Raw genomic sequence first — 15,847 nt, forward strand, 5'->3', positions numbered from 1 at the left:
GAAATAGTCCCTGGAGCTGATTCTGAATTTGGTTTCTAGAACAGAAGTTCCTGAGAAGGACATCAGGGCACCTGAGGATCAGATCATCAATACTTGGTGCTTATGTCATGGCCAGAAATCCCCTTAAAAGCGAAGGGACTCCAGGTCATGAGTGGTCTTGTCCACTTGACATCTTTCTCTCATTCCTAGGCTATCACACCAGGGGTCTCCGCTCTCAGCTGACTTGTCTGTTTGGGGTCTGCTCTGCTTTTTTTGGACAGCAGCCATTTCTAACACCAGACTTCTGTGATTCCTAGCATGAGACTTTCCTCACCAGCCCTCCAAGATGGTGAAACAGATGCGGGAGAGACGTGGGGAGGCAGGCCCGGCCTCACATTTTCTCACTGGCTGATGGTGTGACCCTGGGTGTACCACTTAGCCTCTCTGGGCTTCCGTCGCCCCATTGGTAAGAAAGAGGATGGACTCTTTCTCTCGAGTCCTTTTCAGCTCTGTTTCCATTCAAGTCTCAGTGAGTCTCCGAGAAGCCGGGCCCCAAGAACACAACTAAGTTCACTGGCTCACTCAGTTCTACCGTTAAGCTGTGCTGTGACATACGGTGTTTCTCTGTCTTCCATCATTCCCCCTCCAGGGTTCTCTTAAGATGCTTACCAATACACGGAGAAAACCAGCTGGGTCGAGGTAGAGTCAACCTTGAATGAGTTGCTAGTAAACTAAAAAATGCTGGTATTCCATGAAAACCAGGGTAGGGGAGGAGGGTGGGGGTGAGTTCTTTAAAATTAAGAGCACTGCTCTCTCTAGTAACTAACAGCTTTGGCTTCTTGTCTCATGTGTATGAACCTTTGTTAGAGCACAGGCATCTGAGAGAGAAGAAGGAGGAAAGCACACAAGAAACGTTCTGGACATCAGTATTCTCTCAGCAAAGGTATGGACTGCTGAAGTAGCATTTCTGATGCCATGTGGATGAATTTTTTATATTTTAAAAGTTACATATTTATTTTACTGCATATTAGAAATGATAAATAGCCCATATATAAATCAACAGTTTCATGGGTGGTAAATGTAGATTTAATCTGAGCTGATTTAGGGAAAATATGAATCAAAAACACAAGTGGTTCACCGATTTGGTAAAAATCACACAGAAAGTTTGTGAAAGACTGAGGTTGAGGAAACGCTGTTCCATTAAATCAAGAAATATTTTACATATAAAATATAGAATAAGTATTTTCAAAATACTTGTTTTATATTAAACCTATTCTTTTGAAAAATGCAATCAACCAAAAAGAAATCAAATCTGAAGGCCCAAATAAGGACTAGGTTCAAAAGTAACCTGAAATGGCTACTTTCAGAGTTTGTTTATTTATATATGTTTGTTTAGTGTGATATTTTACTGAGAATGGCCACATCTGGAAACATGACTAGGCCTTTGTTTAGCCAAAGGTAATTTTTAAGAATAATTATCTAAACCATTAAGAATAAATGGTTACTAAACATAGAAAGAACAACACATTATATCACATGTAATAAATGTCCCAAATATCTATATGTAAAATTGTAACTATCAAGACTTAACTGTCTGCAGTGGACTCTGGTATGTTCTGCCCTCGTCCATTTTTCAAGAGCTGCTCACAGAGCCCCTGAGCAGACTTCATGACCCCCTAGCAAGCGGATCATGTCAAGTAGCCTAGACATCTCAGCTCCACACGACCAGCTCACCAACTCACTCACCATCAGCTGACAAACCACCACAAAAAGGAAAAGTCTGGTTTGAAATATTGCAGAAGCAGGAGGCCTTTGAAGAAGAGAAAAGGGTTATTTTTTTCTTTTTAAGCATTTAGGGAGAGCATTAATCGTCCTGTGGGGAAGGGGGAAAGTTTGGTTTTTCTGGCAACCAGCCTTAACCTTCCCCGACGGTAACCAAAATACTTGCTAAATGAAAATACTGTCCAAGGCAGATAAATAAGCATTTCTTCATCTCTCCCTCTGTGAGAGCCGACACCACTCCCAGGTCCCTTCGGTCCCTCAGCCTCCTGAAGTTAAGGAGATGTTGGTGGTCTGGTCAGTGGTCAGCAGGCCCTCCGGCAGTGTGTTCTAGCTGATCTCAGCTCCTGTCACCCTACTGAGATTTTAAACGTTCCCTGGGATGTTTCCCACCTAGATCCTCTCCATAGTCTTCAGGAAAAGGCCTGATAATTGGGCCTGGGAAAATGTTTACATTTCCCTATAATTTGTTACGCTGTCAATCTTGAGTATTTAAATTTGTTAGGATAACTGAAACCAGTTGATGTTGCTGTTGTTGTTGTTATTTTTAAAATGCATGGACTCCAGCCACACAGGCTGGAGAGTGTTTTCAGAGTTACTCAGGTCAGTTTCTTCACAACCACGTTAGCCACCAGACCACAGAGGGACACGTAAATGAACCTCACTCAATCCACTGAGTGCTTCTATAGGATTCCTTGAGCCTGGCCCAAGGAGCCTTCTCAACACCGATGTGATCGATGTCTAATATAAGGGTAGGTGCTCAAACACGTCTTTTCTCCCACTCCTTCTTGGAGAGGATCTTTGGAGGTACAGAAAGATGGAGAATGGGGTCAAGAAAACCACCAAGAAAAATGGACAGGAAAGTGAAAGGGTGTGGAGTAGAGGGAGCTGAGCTTTGGATCCACCATCCCCCAAGCATCTTTTTTTGTCTTCAATTCTATAGGCTCCTAAAACATCCAAGTTAGAATAAGAATGATGAGTTATATAAATAAACATTTTCTTTAAAGTTGTTCTGTTAAGTCAGTCCCTATCAAAATTCCAACAATGTTTTTGTTGAAATATGAAAAACCATCCCAAACTTCATATGGAATCTCAAGGGACTCTGAATAGCCAAAACAATCTTGAAAAAGAACCAAGTTGGAGGTCTCACATCTCCTGATTTCAAAACTTACTACAAAGCTACAGTAATCAAATCAGTGTGATACTGATATAAAGACAGTCATATAGACCAAAGGACTAGAGAGCACAGATATAAACCTTTGTATATACAGTCAAATAATTTTCAAGACTACTCAATGGGGTAAGGATGGTCTTTTCAACAAACGGTGCTGGGAAAACTATATATCCACATGCAAAAAATGAATTTGGATTCTTACACCATATAAAAAAATGAACCTAAGATAGATCAAAGACCTAAACATAATAGTTAAAACTATAAAACTCTTACAAGAAAACACATGGCAAAAACCTCATGACAGTTTAGCAATGGTTTCTTGGCTATGACACAAAAAACATGATCTAAAAAAAAAAAAAAGGTAAGTTGGACTTCATCAGAGTTAAAACTTTTTGTGCATCAAAGGACATAATCAACAGAATAAAAAAAAAAAAAAAAAAAAAACCCGTGGCAGAAAATACTTGCAAATCATGTACCTGATAAGGACTTAATATCCAGAATATATAAAGAACTCCTTTAACTTAATAACACCACAGCAACAACCTGTTTGAAAAATGGGTAAAAGACTTGAATAGACATTTCTCCAAAGAAGATATACAAGTGACCAATACACATGCAGAAAGACATTCAACATCACTAATCATGAGGGAATGCAAATCCAAACCACAAGGAGATACCATTTCACATCAACTAGGCTGGCTATTATTAGAAAAACAGAAACAAAAACAGAAGATAACAAGCATTTGTGAGGATGTGCAGAGATTGGAACTTGTGTAATACTGTGGGAATGTAAGATTTTGCAGCCATCATGGAAAACAGAATGGCAGTTCCTCAAGAAATCAAACACAGAATATGATCTAGCAGTTCTACTTCAGGGTATATCCCCAGAAGTGAAAGTAGGGACTTGAACAGATACTTGTACGCCCAAGTTCACAGCAGTATTATTTACAATAGTCAAAAGGTAGAAGCAACCCAAGGGTCTATCAATGGATGAACAATGGATACTGTTTGAGTAAATGAATGGATAAGCTAAGTGTGCTATACATATATAATGGAATATTAAACTCAGCTTTCAAAAGGAAGGAAATTCTGACATCTGCTACAACATGGATGAACCTTGAAGACATTATGCCAAGTGTAAAAGCCAATCATGAAAAGACAAATATTTTTGATTCCACTTATCAGAGATCCCTCAAGTAGTCAAATTCATAGAGACAGAAAGTAGAAGGGTGGTTGCCAGGGGCTGGTGGGGGGAGGCAGGAATTTTCACAATGAAGAAAGAAAGAGAGGAAGAAAGAGAGAAAGAAAGGAAGGAAGGAAGGAAGGAAGGAAGGAAGGAAGGAAGGAAGGAAGGAAGGAAGGAAGGAAGGAAGGAATGAGGAAGACAGAAATAAGAAGAAGAAGAAAGAAAGCAAAGAAGAAGAAAGAAAGAAAGAAAAGAAAGAAAGAAAGACGCAAGCGAAATCACTCCCTATAATCCCGCCAGCCCTCCATCCGGAAATTCAGCCCAAGACCCGAAAAAACCCCCGCTTACCCCTCAACGAACCCTCACCCCCAGCCCTCCTCATCGAAAAGCCTAGAACGTATAGAGAGCAATCACAAGATAGAGAAAGAAAGAGAAAGAAGAAAGAAAGAAAGAAAGAAAGAAAGAAAGACCAGACAGACAGACAAGGACAGACAGAAAGGACGTTCATTCAAAAATCCACAAATGACAATGCTGGAGAGGCTGGGAGAAAGGGGGAACCCTCCTACACTGCTGGTGGGAATGCAGTTTGGTGCAGCCACTATGGAAAACAGTGTGGAGATTCCTCAAAAGACTAGGAATAGACTTACCATATGACCCAGGAATCCCACTCCTGGGCTTGTATCCAGAAGGAACCCTACTTCAGGATGACACCTGCACCCCAGTGTTCATAGCAGCACTATTTACAATAGCCAAAACATGGAAACAGCCTAAATGTCCATCAACAGGTGACTGGATAAAGAAGATGTGGTATATTTATACAATGGAATACTACTCAGCCATAAAAACCGACAACATAATGCCATTTGCAGCAACATGGATGCTCCTGGAGAATGTCATTCTAAGTGAAGTAAGCCAGAAAGAGAAAGAAAAATACCATATGAGATCGCTCATATGTGGAATCTAAAAAACAAAAACAAAAACAAACAAACAAACAAAAACAAAGCATAAATACAGGACAGAAATAGACTCATAGACAGAGAATACAGACTTGTGGTTGCCAGGGGGGTGGAGGGTGGGAAGGGATAGACTGGGATTTCAAAATTGTAGAACAGATAAACAAGATTACACTGTATAGCACAGGGAAATATATACAAAATGTTATGTTAACTCACAGAGAAAAAAATGTGACAATGATTGTGTATGTGTCCATGAATGACTGAAAAATTGTGCTGAACACTGGAATTTGACCCAACATTGTAAAGTGATTATAAATCAATAAAAAATGTTAAAAAAAATGCTTGTAATGAAAGAAAGAAAGAAAGGAGAGAAAGAAAGAGAGAAAGAGAGAGAGAGAGAAAGAGAGAGAGAAAGAATGAAAGAAGGAAAGAAGGAAAGAAAGAAAGAAAGAAAGAAAGAAAGAAAGAAAGAAAGAAAGAAAGGAAGGAAGGAAGGAAGGAAGGAAGGAAGAAAGGAAGGAAGGAAGGAAGGAAGGAAGGAAGGAAGGAAGGAAGAAAAGGATTGCACCTGGCTGCAAGTAACAGAATTCTGACCACCATGGCCTAAACAGGGGAGCAGTTTACCACTTATTTCCAGTGCTTAGCACAGGGTCTGGCACATATTAAGGGCTCAATAAATGTTAAGTTAAAAAAAGAAAAAAGTTTCTCTGTTAGTTTGATGATTAATGAACCAGATGAAATTACATAGTTTTGAATATTACCTTATTACTGTTATTTTATTCTAGTTTGAAAAAACTTCTGCTTCAAAGGAATGGTGATGATCCTTTTTAAGAAAACTCTAGGAGGGGGTGGGTGAGGATATATAAAACTCAGTGGTAGAGTGCATGCTAAGCATGCACAAGGTCCTGGGTACAATCTCCAGTACCTCCATTAAAAAAGGAAAGAAAGAAGGAAACTCTAGTAGGGGAGCAAGTTAACACTACTAGGCTCCTTCCTCCTTAAACTGACCATCACTGACTCTTTGGTCAAGCTGTTTCTTGGGACTAGATGCTTCATTGCCCTCCCCTTCCATTGCCTCCCATCCCTACCTGACATTCACCCCCGGTCTACCTTGCATGCCATTTCTTCTAGGAAACCTCCAGAACCACCAAACTGGAAGCCATCTCTTTTCATCTAAAGAGACAGAAGGTTCTGCCAGGGCTTCTCTGGGGTCCTGACACTTGCTGCCCCACATTATAGTTAGCAGTGGTTATACTCGGCTTACTTACAAGAATGGCTGATGCACTAGGTCCCAGAAATGTTTGCTGGAAATGAGTGCATTTGTCTTTTCATGACTGGCTCATTTCATGCAGCCTAAGTGATGCTCTGACAGGTGCTCAGAAATCAATAAACAAATAAAAACTATTACCCTGGATCCCTCCACATGGCTCAAAATTAAAATCAGATGTGCCTGGCTTGTCCCTCTTGGCTAATCATGCCAGTTGCTCTCTTTATAGCTAAGTGAACTAGACTCCTTTTAATGCTTTTTCTTCTTTGTATGGTGAAAATTTTGCTACACCAGGTCACCAAAAAGATCATGTCCAAGTACACTAGTATCTTACAAGGGCATGATCAGAAACAAATGTGAAAGTGTGTTCTCCTAATAGCCTGAAGCCATCTCTATGACCGCAGGAGCCACCAAGTTCCCAGTTTACCTCCATGACACTCACCCCAGAGGAAATGGAAAAGAGGCCCTTGACAGCTGGAGTAATTACAGTTGTGTTTCTTTTTCACATATGACAAGGTAATTCTTTCTCTTCAGTGGCTTATTTTGGATAAAACCAAGTGAAACTTTGGGTAATTAGGTCATTTGTTTTTCTAAATGTAGCTAAGAGGCTGCAAAAGAAAATAAGAAAGTACCATTTTCCTATATAGCTTTCACTACGTTTTCTCCAGTTTTACAAGGTACATTTTCAAATCCCACTTAATGCCATAAAAAACCGGGAGGGCTAAATAAAGGTTAACTTGCTGGAAATGTCAGACTACGGTTGGGCTTATGGTTGACCTGGTAATAACACCTTAGAAAGAGAATTCTTAAAATCCTTTTCTCCCTCCCATATACCCTTTACGTCAAAAGATATCCTACACATATTTGCAAGGCCTCCTACTCCACTGGGTAAGGAGACAAATCACTTGACTGCTGACACGAAGGAAGATACCTTTAAAAATAAAAAGCATTCCTATTTTTTATCTTTCATTTCTTGAAGGCGTATCACCCTCCAAACAACTCCTTCCTCTCTCTTGAACTTATTTGTTCAAAATCCCAAGCAGTATGTTTCCGGAGAGAGCTTTGGTTTTAATTGGTCAAGCCATTTCTCTATCTTGAACCATATATGGCTATAAGAAAGTACAAAACTGGCTGTAGAAAACCTTCTCCCCGTTTCAAGGGTGTATGAAATTTCACAGAGATCGTAAACACTTTACAGGGGGCAAATCTCATTCTCGCAGGAGGTCACTGTCCACAGCTAACAGCTCTTTGGCAGAGTGCAATGGTTGGATGCTATTGTAAATACAGCCCCCTAAGATGGAGCTGGTTAAGGAATTCTGTAGGCCCTCCTCCCCCTAAGATGCCAGCCCAATCTCCTTGCTTTCTCTTGGGGCAAGGAATGGACACTCCAAAATAGAAGCCTCCAAACCAGTGTTAAACCAGAATGCTTCCCACGAAACAATACAGACAGACAGTAACAGAGAGAAGGCGTTCTAGGCTCAGAGGGCTAAAGGGTTTTAGTCAGGTTTCTTGCCTGCAGGACTTCTCAGAGCCTTCAATGTGCTCACGTGCACTGGAAATAACCAAAATGATAATACAATAGTATGACTCCTCAACCTATTTTGCCATAGAACTGAGTTTATGGGCTAGCTTAAGGAAACAGTCTATCATGGGATGCATTTTGGTAAACGTCCTAATGGAGGGGGCAGAAAATGGGCACATAGCCCAAATCAGATAAGACAGCTGTCCAACAGGGAGCAGTCACTAAAATCAGGCGAGCTATGTAAAGGAGAAGGAAGACGATGCACCTTTTCTCCCCCCTGTAAAGTTATAATCTAGTTAACTGTGGAATGCTTTCATGATATGCATTTTGAGCACTAAATATCCTTAATATGTACCTGCTCCCTTTTATTTCAAAAGGATTAGTATAAGGCTCTGCACTAAAGCCCAAAGAGTACATGAAAACAGGAAGCAGGAGTCACAGCAGTACAGGGGAATGCCGAAGGATTCCAATCAGCGGGCTCACTGTGACTCAGTCCCGACACATGGCAACCACCACCACGGATGCGATCTTGGCCTGTATTAACCCATGAAGGACACTCAGAACAAGGGAGGTGAGGATCTTGCCCCACTGAGCACAGCTCAGACCAGAGCTAGAATGGGGGAAATCCTTAGAATTTTGGACCTGTTAAGGCTTCTTAGATCCACTACTTAAAGCCACTCATTTCCTCAAAGGGGAACAGATCCTCGGGCAGGTAATGACTTCTCCAAGGTCTCCCAATCAGTAAATGGCACAGCTGTCACTGAACTTGGGATTCTGGAGCTTGTTCAATCAAGTAGCTTGGTTGGCCCTACCCCTAAATACCCCAGCTCAGAATCGCAGAGGATGGACCCAAGCAGCCAGAGGTTTAACTACCTCCCCAGCTGGGTGTCATCCACGCCGAAATTCGAAAACCAGGTATTGAAGGATTCGTGTCTTAGTAGTTTGCTGAGAAATTTTAACTCGCCCAGGATAAGGACTAGAATCTGAGGATGACCGTGAACTAATCTCAGCAAGGAGTGGCCGAAACGATGGAGACATTCAGCTTGGAGAAGAGAGGACCCGAGAAAAGGCACAAACCTCATTATTAAGGTGGCTTCCTTGCCCTTGGCTTTTTCTGCCCACTGACGCTGAACCACCAAAAAGGGTTGAAGCAACACCTGTCAGGGCAGGCCCATAACTCAGGTCTGCTCTGAACAAGACCATCTGGACCGAGAGAGGTCAAGGACCCACAACAGCACTAGAAGGTGGGGGCCCCCAGGGCTCCCCTGCCAAGGAGGGGACAGGGTGGGGAGGGGAGTGTTACAGCAACTGTGGAAAAGGGGACTTGAGCCAACCTATTTTTATATGTTCTCTGCTCCACTTGTACCAGAGCAGCTCTCTTCACGTGTAAGATTTTATTTGACAAAAGGTTTCCATGGGAAAAAAAAAAAAAAACCTGTAACAACGTTAATAATCCTGTATTAATAAGAATAACAGCCAGCATTTACAGAGCCTGCACTTGGAGCCAGACACTGTGCTAGAAAGCATTTTTTTTTTAATTGTATCGACGTTCTTCATTTGCACTAAAAATCCAATGAGATAGGTAGTAACAATTCTATTTTACTAGTGAGGAAACAGGCGTGGGGCTTTCGATGCCCCAAGATCAAATAGATTAGTTTCAGGCAACTTTTATTTCAAAGTCCAGACCTTTCACGAAGTGGACCATCTCTGGGGTGTGTCCTTTAAAAGGAAGGGTCACGTCATTTCTTCTTCCTACTGTTGAGAACATGGACAGAATGATGCACCGACTTGGACCACGTGAATGTGAGAAATATACCAGATGGAGCCTGGGTCCCTGGATGCCGCAGTAGGGTGTAATTTCTAAATAACTGAGGACCACTCTTAGATGACAGAAAAACACACTTCTATCTTTTTTAAGCCATTTTTATTTGTGGTCACTGTTAAAGACAGTTGAATTTATATTCCAACTATTACATGTCAAGTAGGCAGGGGCATTTCTCTTTTGTTGACCGTTTCTCTAGTTCATTAATAGTACCTGGCACATAATAGTAGGTGCGCAATAAATATTTGTTGAATGAATGAATGTTCAAATGCTATGTCCAAAAACACAAAAAAAAATCCACACACTTAAGCGAAGCTCCCAATCTACCCGCCTTAAGGTGAGACAATAATACACTGGACTCTCAAAGTACGTGCTCCTCTTTTGGTACATGAGGATGGTATCTCCATCAAGTCCTCCATCAAGAGCTTCAGGAGATGCTACAGAGAAGTTCTCTGATCTTTAACTCCTTCCCAGAGGAAAAAGAGAAAATTTTCCCTCCTGTAGGTTCTTTTTAAAAAATGGGAATGTCAAACAGTTGAGCCAGAATTTAAGTATGGTTTTTGTTCTTCAGAATTTAGGATGCTGGCAAAATGTAATCTTTCGGCTGTTATTTTTTCTGCCAATCAAAATCAGCAGCCAACCAAAGAACTGACTTACTGTATTTCTCTGGGGGAATCAATGCTGAAACTGAGAGCTGAATTGGACGATTATTCACTACCTCTGATTGTATTATGCCAAATTTGCAAGAACAGGAGGGGGAAAAAAAAAGCAGTCATTTATCCTGATTCTGCCAAGTATGCAGAACACGTGGTATCAGATAGATCAAATAATTTGGGGGATTCACAGTTGTCACTGAGCTACATATAGACTTCTGAGCCTTTTTACCTGACAGTTGTCTTTTTAATGGAAAAACAGAATTTTTCTTCTGGGGGGAGGGATGTGGTGGGGGGTGGGGGGAGCCAACATACACTGAGGTGGAAAATATCCCTAAAGACTGCTCAGCTTTATTCACTCAAATCAGGAAGCAATTTCCTCCAGGTGTCTGTTTTGTTTTATACAACAGGCCTGGCTGTGACAAGCTAGGGGCAGACTGAGTTTTTGTAAGCGGAGCGCTCATTTAGACAATCTGGTAGTTCTGCTGTAAAGCTAAGGCACTTTTTAAAAACTAGAGAATCATGATGAAGTAGAAAGAATGACAAGGTAATTGTCTTGTTCTGCTCTGTGCTACACATCCCCCCTCCTAGAATCATACAAACATAGAACTCTGTGGCTGGGGTCAAGTCCAACTTAGTAGCCTGGTAACCTTGACCTAGCCATTAGCTGAGCTCCAGTTCATTCATAAGTAAAACTAAGAGGAACATCCCTAACCACCATTTAGCAAGTGCCAGTCCAAGTGCCAGGTACTGTACTAAGTGCTTTAAAGAATTTCATTTAACAAAATCATTTAATTAACGATTTTGTTAATTCACACATAAGCATCTCATGAAGCAGATTCACTGCAGCTCAGAGATGTTAGCGACTTGCCCGAGGTCACGGCTAGGAAGCGAAGGAGCAAGAACTGGAACACTGAAGTCCATGCCCTAACTCCACGCACTCCATTAAATGCAGATGGTGACCGAAGCTCTCTTCCTTCACCACGAGGAGCAAAGGAGTCAGGATGGGAGAGCATCTTGCAAAGATCTCTGCATGCAGATTGACTTGACTTTCATCCCACTACTAATACTGGGCTTTCTTTAAGTAAGGAATAGCTGAACCCAATACTGGTGGAATTGTTGTCTTCCATAAGCAGAGTGGGACCAGGGGGCACCCCAAAATCTTTCTCTGATCTGACTTCATAGAGGGAGAGAGGACTGCGCTTCCTGAGCCCCTGTGCATTCTCAAGTACCCACAGTTTACAAGCAGCCTCCCACGGCCCCATCCAGGCCGACTGCAGATCGCTGGCAAGCTCCGCTCTGTTCCTCTCTGAACTAGGGCCCCGTGCGAGGCGGGCTTTGGCCCGTGTGCCTCGTCTGCCTCACCAGGCTTGCTGGAGGCAGCCCAGTTAATACACAGCTCTCACTGTCTGCCGTGATGACTCAGACACTCCTGGCAACATCTGCTCTGTTTCTGTAAGACTCAAAGGGCTCTTCACGTGCATGACGGTGAAAAAGGATTCAAGGAGCTTCTCACCCGCGTCGTGTAGGGCTGTGAGATATAATGTGCAAACCAGGCTCGCTCACGAACCAGCCTGGAGGTTTGAGCGCACACTTACACATGCCAAAGCTTATTAAATGTTGTTCCAGGGGATCTCTGTCATCTTGAATAATGAATTCTGGAGGTACAGGAACCAGGGATATGATTGAGGCTCAAAGTTATTTGGTGATGTTTCTCCTTGGAATCCTAAAACAACCACAACATTTCGTGTTTGTTCCTCCATCCATCCAACTCCATCCCATTGCTCCAACATTTCTGACTCTTCTATTCCCAGGACTTTCCCAGGTGCTGGAGATACCGTGATGAATGTAAGATCTATGCTTTTAAGAGGTTCTAAGTCTTATGCGTGAGACAGACCATAAAGCAGAAGTAACAACAAAGTGTGAAGCTACTGTGGTAGGCGAATGTTTATGGGACTAGGGATCACACAGTGGGTTCCTTAACTTAGTCTGGGAGCAAGAGGTGGTCCAGGAAGTCATTCAAGCCATGTTTTACCCCTCTTGGATGGAACTTTCAGAACTTAATTCTTTACAAAGCATTAAAAGGAAATAAAGTGTCCAGGCAACCAAAGCTAATGATTAAAATCAAAATATATGATTCTCCACTTGATCAGGGTAAAATCTGGTCAGCCAAATGCATTCACGATACTAACCACAACCAGGAGCTTGGGGGCATGGCCACTGCATCAAGGCATAACGAAAAATGGGACATGTAACCCAATGAGAATGTTATTCGTCCCTGCTCACCCAGCACACATATACTCCACTCAGCACAAGTCCTGAATTTGTTTCCACAATGAGCGATCCTTACAAGTCACCTCCCAGTCAGGGCTGGAGAAAACAGGCATACAGACCCCTCTCTCGTTCTTTCCCAAATCTGGCTGACAAGCCATGAGCAAAGTTGATGGTCTCCAATAACATCCAGCCAACTACTGATCAAGTCACTCCTAGCTGTCAGTCCAGAAGCCATGAATTCAAGGCCAGTGGCTGAACGTCTATCAAGAGACACATGACACAGTCACAAAGATGAGTGACAGACACCCAAACGCAATTTTATGCACCCAATTTGGGACTTAGAGGAGGAAACGAAGGCAGGAAAAGACAACTAGCATTAGCCCCGCACCAGCGAGGACTGAGCTTGACAACCAGGTTCTTTTCCTGAATTTTCACAACCACCCCAGGAGGAGAGCAGTGTCAAGCCTGTTTCACAGAGCAGTAAATCAGGCTCAGGGATGTCAAGCCCCTGGCCTGATAACACACACCTGGCAAATGCAAAGGTGAGATTCAAGCCAAAGTCTGTCCAACATGGAGGCTACAGCCTGCTGCCCCACCCTCACTCTGCTTTGTAAAAATTAATAGACCTATGGGAGCAAAGCTATGGAGTCAGGGGGCTGTGGGATGAGAAGTGGATACGAGATTATCTCACGGAAGCCACTCTCTGTTAGGGTAACGAGAACACCAGAATTTCTGTTAGGATGGGAGAGTTGTCTCTCGTAGAATTCCTCGATGAGCCATTTGGGCCAGAAGCTGAGGTCCTAGGGGACCTGAACATCTTGCAGAAGACAAGGGAGACTGTGGCTTGGTTCCATCAAAAAGAGAAAAAGAGGGAAAAGAAGTGGGCGGGACAAGCAAGCCAAGGAGATACGTGATATGTAACACGTCCTTCCCTATGGCATTACCAAAAACTGCCGCAAAAGCTACTGAAGAATGGGCAATGCTTGCCATAAGTGGGTCTCTCTTGGCAGCCAGCAAGGAAGTAGGCTTCCGTTTCAGGGCGCTGGTGGAACACAGACACCTTCCCAGAGAGCAGCTGGGGAAGCAGTCCATGGGAACTCACAGCAATCCTGCAGTGGGTTCCAGACAGTTCAGTCAGATCTCCCAAGAGCCAAAAGGTCTTGGCAAGTGTGAGGGTTGGTTAGTGCAGGTCCGGGACAGCTGATCTCTAGTTACACCAGAATCTCCTGCTCTGGCAACAAGGGCCAGCCAGGCATCTCTTCCTCCTGGCCTTAGCTCGCTCTCCTTCACCTCGCCCAGCACCCCCACCTCCTTAACCCACTCCCTCTGTGAGGGTCACAGCCCAACTCACGCTCTTCTCATCTCCCTGTCCTCTGTCCTTTACAGTTCTTAGCCCTTTGTACTTACCAAGCCTGGTCCAGACTTTGCTCAGTCTAAGTACCCGTCTCCTTCTCTAGGACAGAGGTCAGCAAACCAGGGCCTAAAGGCCATATCTGGCCCACAACCCATTTCTGTAAATAAAGTTTTACTGGAAGCAGCCCTGCTCCTTCATTTACATATTGTCTGTAGTTATCTCCTCACTACAATGAGGGGACTAAGTACTTGCAACAGAGACCTTATGCCCCCGTAAAGCCCAAACATTTACTGTCTGGCCTTTTAAGAGAAAGTTTGCTGACCTTGCTCTAGAATATTAATTCCTCCAGCCCTGGGGCTCTGTCTCACTCATCTTTTTATCTCTAGTACCTGATACAGGATAAATGTTGCTTGATTAAGTGGCTGGATGCAAGCTTGAGGGTTAGATAACAGTAGGTCAGTTACTACAAAGATGCTAATTAGAAGTGCTTTAAATAACTGAAAAGAGATATTCTAGTGAACTGTGCTTTCCAGTTAAGCCAGTTAATGACGATAACAAAAGATTTTTATGTTTTAATGCATATTGATTCGCTTTTTTCTCAAAAGCATGTTACCCCATTTCTCTTCCTTAGTACTCGGGTCTCACTGAGAGCTCTGTGTGATGTTTCAAGGTGCATTTCTGAACATTAGTATCCATTACTGAAGAATCTCAGAGAGAGCTTTAGATGTCATTTGGAAAGAGGATAATTTGTCTTCCAGTTAAATGCTGAAAGTTATTGCTTTTCGGTACATATACCACAAATATCAGCTTATTTCCCCATCTTCAGCTCTTCATGATTTTAATCATTTAATGATTTTAATCACGGAAAATGGCTCAATAACTCATTGAGCATACATTGTGTAAAAGGCACTCTCCTAAGTACTTTACTTGCATTGACTAATTTATTCCTCATAATCACCCTAAGTAGTAGATCCTGCTACACCCCTATTTTACAGATGAGAAAACTGAGGCTTAGAAAGATTATGCAGCTTGTCAAATGAGAGGTACACTTCTACTGGCTCCAGTGTCTGAGTTATAAATAATTATTCTATAGTTGATTCACTCATTCATTTATTCACTCTACCAACAAGTATTTATCTAAGTGTCTATATACCAAGTTCTCTGATGGCAACAGAGAGAAAAGAGCTTAAGGCTCACTCCCCAACCTCAAAGAGCTCACCTGCGAAGGAAGCACGGACAAGATAACCACAGGCCAGGGAACGAAAAATACTGCAAACCGTATCAGTAAACAAAGAATGCAGAAACCATCAAGTCTTCAGCAGCTGCCGCCACCCCCCAGTGAAGACAAGCCTGCAGCCCGGCCTCTGCAGCCACTCACAGTGGTGCTCTCTGAGGGGACTCAGAATAAGAAAGGGCAAGATACTGGCCCTAGATAGCTAGGGGCTTGTCAAAGGAATGAATTCAATGAGCCCAAATGTTTGCTTCCTCCCATACATAGAAAAGCACTAAATTCTTTAACTTGAGATGCCGGGTTTTCTTTAGATAACAAGTAATCTTTTATTGTTCCAACTACCTGGTCTTTGTTGTAAAGCTCCTACATATCCTAGCTCCTCCCCTACCTCTTCAGAGCATCTGAGAGGCTGTCATCCTGGCTCAAGTCCTCCGGCCAAATAGCACATAACTCTCAACTTTTAGGCTGTGCATTTATTTCAGTCGACAGGCATGATGAGGATGACTAGAGAAGAAGGGCAGGGTGCAGTGGGAACTCAGAGAAGGGGTTTCAAACTTAGTGCAGGAAAGGCTTTCTAGAGGAAACAGTCTGACCTGAAACCTAAAAGGTGAAAGAGAAACTTGGTGGGAAGAAGAGTGAGGAGTAAGGAG

At 42.7% G+C, this 15,847-nt stretch overlaps 1 protein-coding gene and 1 long non-coding RNA gene across 2 annotated transcripts in view; both read right to left on the bottom strand.

Moving 5' to 3' along the window:
• NAV2 (neuron navigator 2) overlaps positions 1–15,847 on the bottom strand; it is a 365,374-nt gene that overhangs the window by 161,043 nt on the left and 188,484 nt on the right.
• Positions 2,918–15,713, bottom strand: LOC116666419. Its single transcript, XR_004323261.1, has 3 exons — positions 15,703–15,713; positions 15,461–15,471; positions 2,918–2,994 (listed from the first exon to the last, which is right to left on the bottom strand). It is a non-coding gene; the product is annotated as an uncharacterized LOC116666419 (long non-coding RNA).

Source organism: Camelus ferus, chromosome 10 (genome assembly GCF_009834535.1).
Source record: "Camelus ferus isolate YT-003-E chromosome 10, BCGSAC_Cfer_1.0, whole genome shotgun sequence".
Classification (NCBI taxonomy): Eukaryota; Metazoa; Chordata; class Mammalia; order Artiodactyla; family Camelidae; genus Camelus; species Camelus ferus.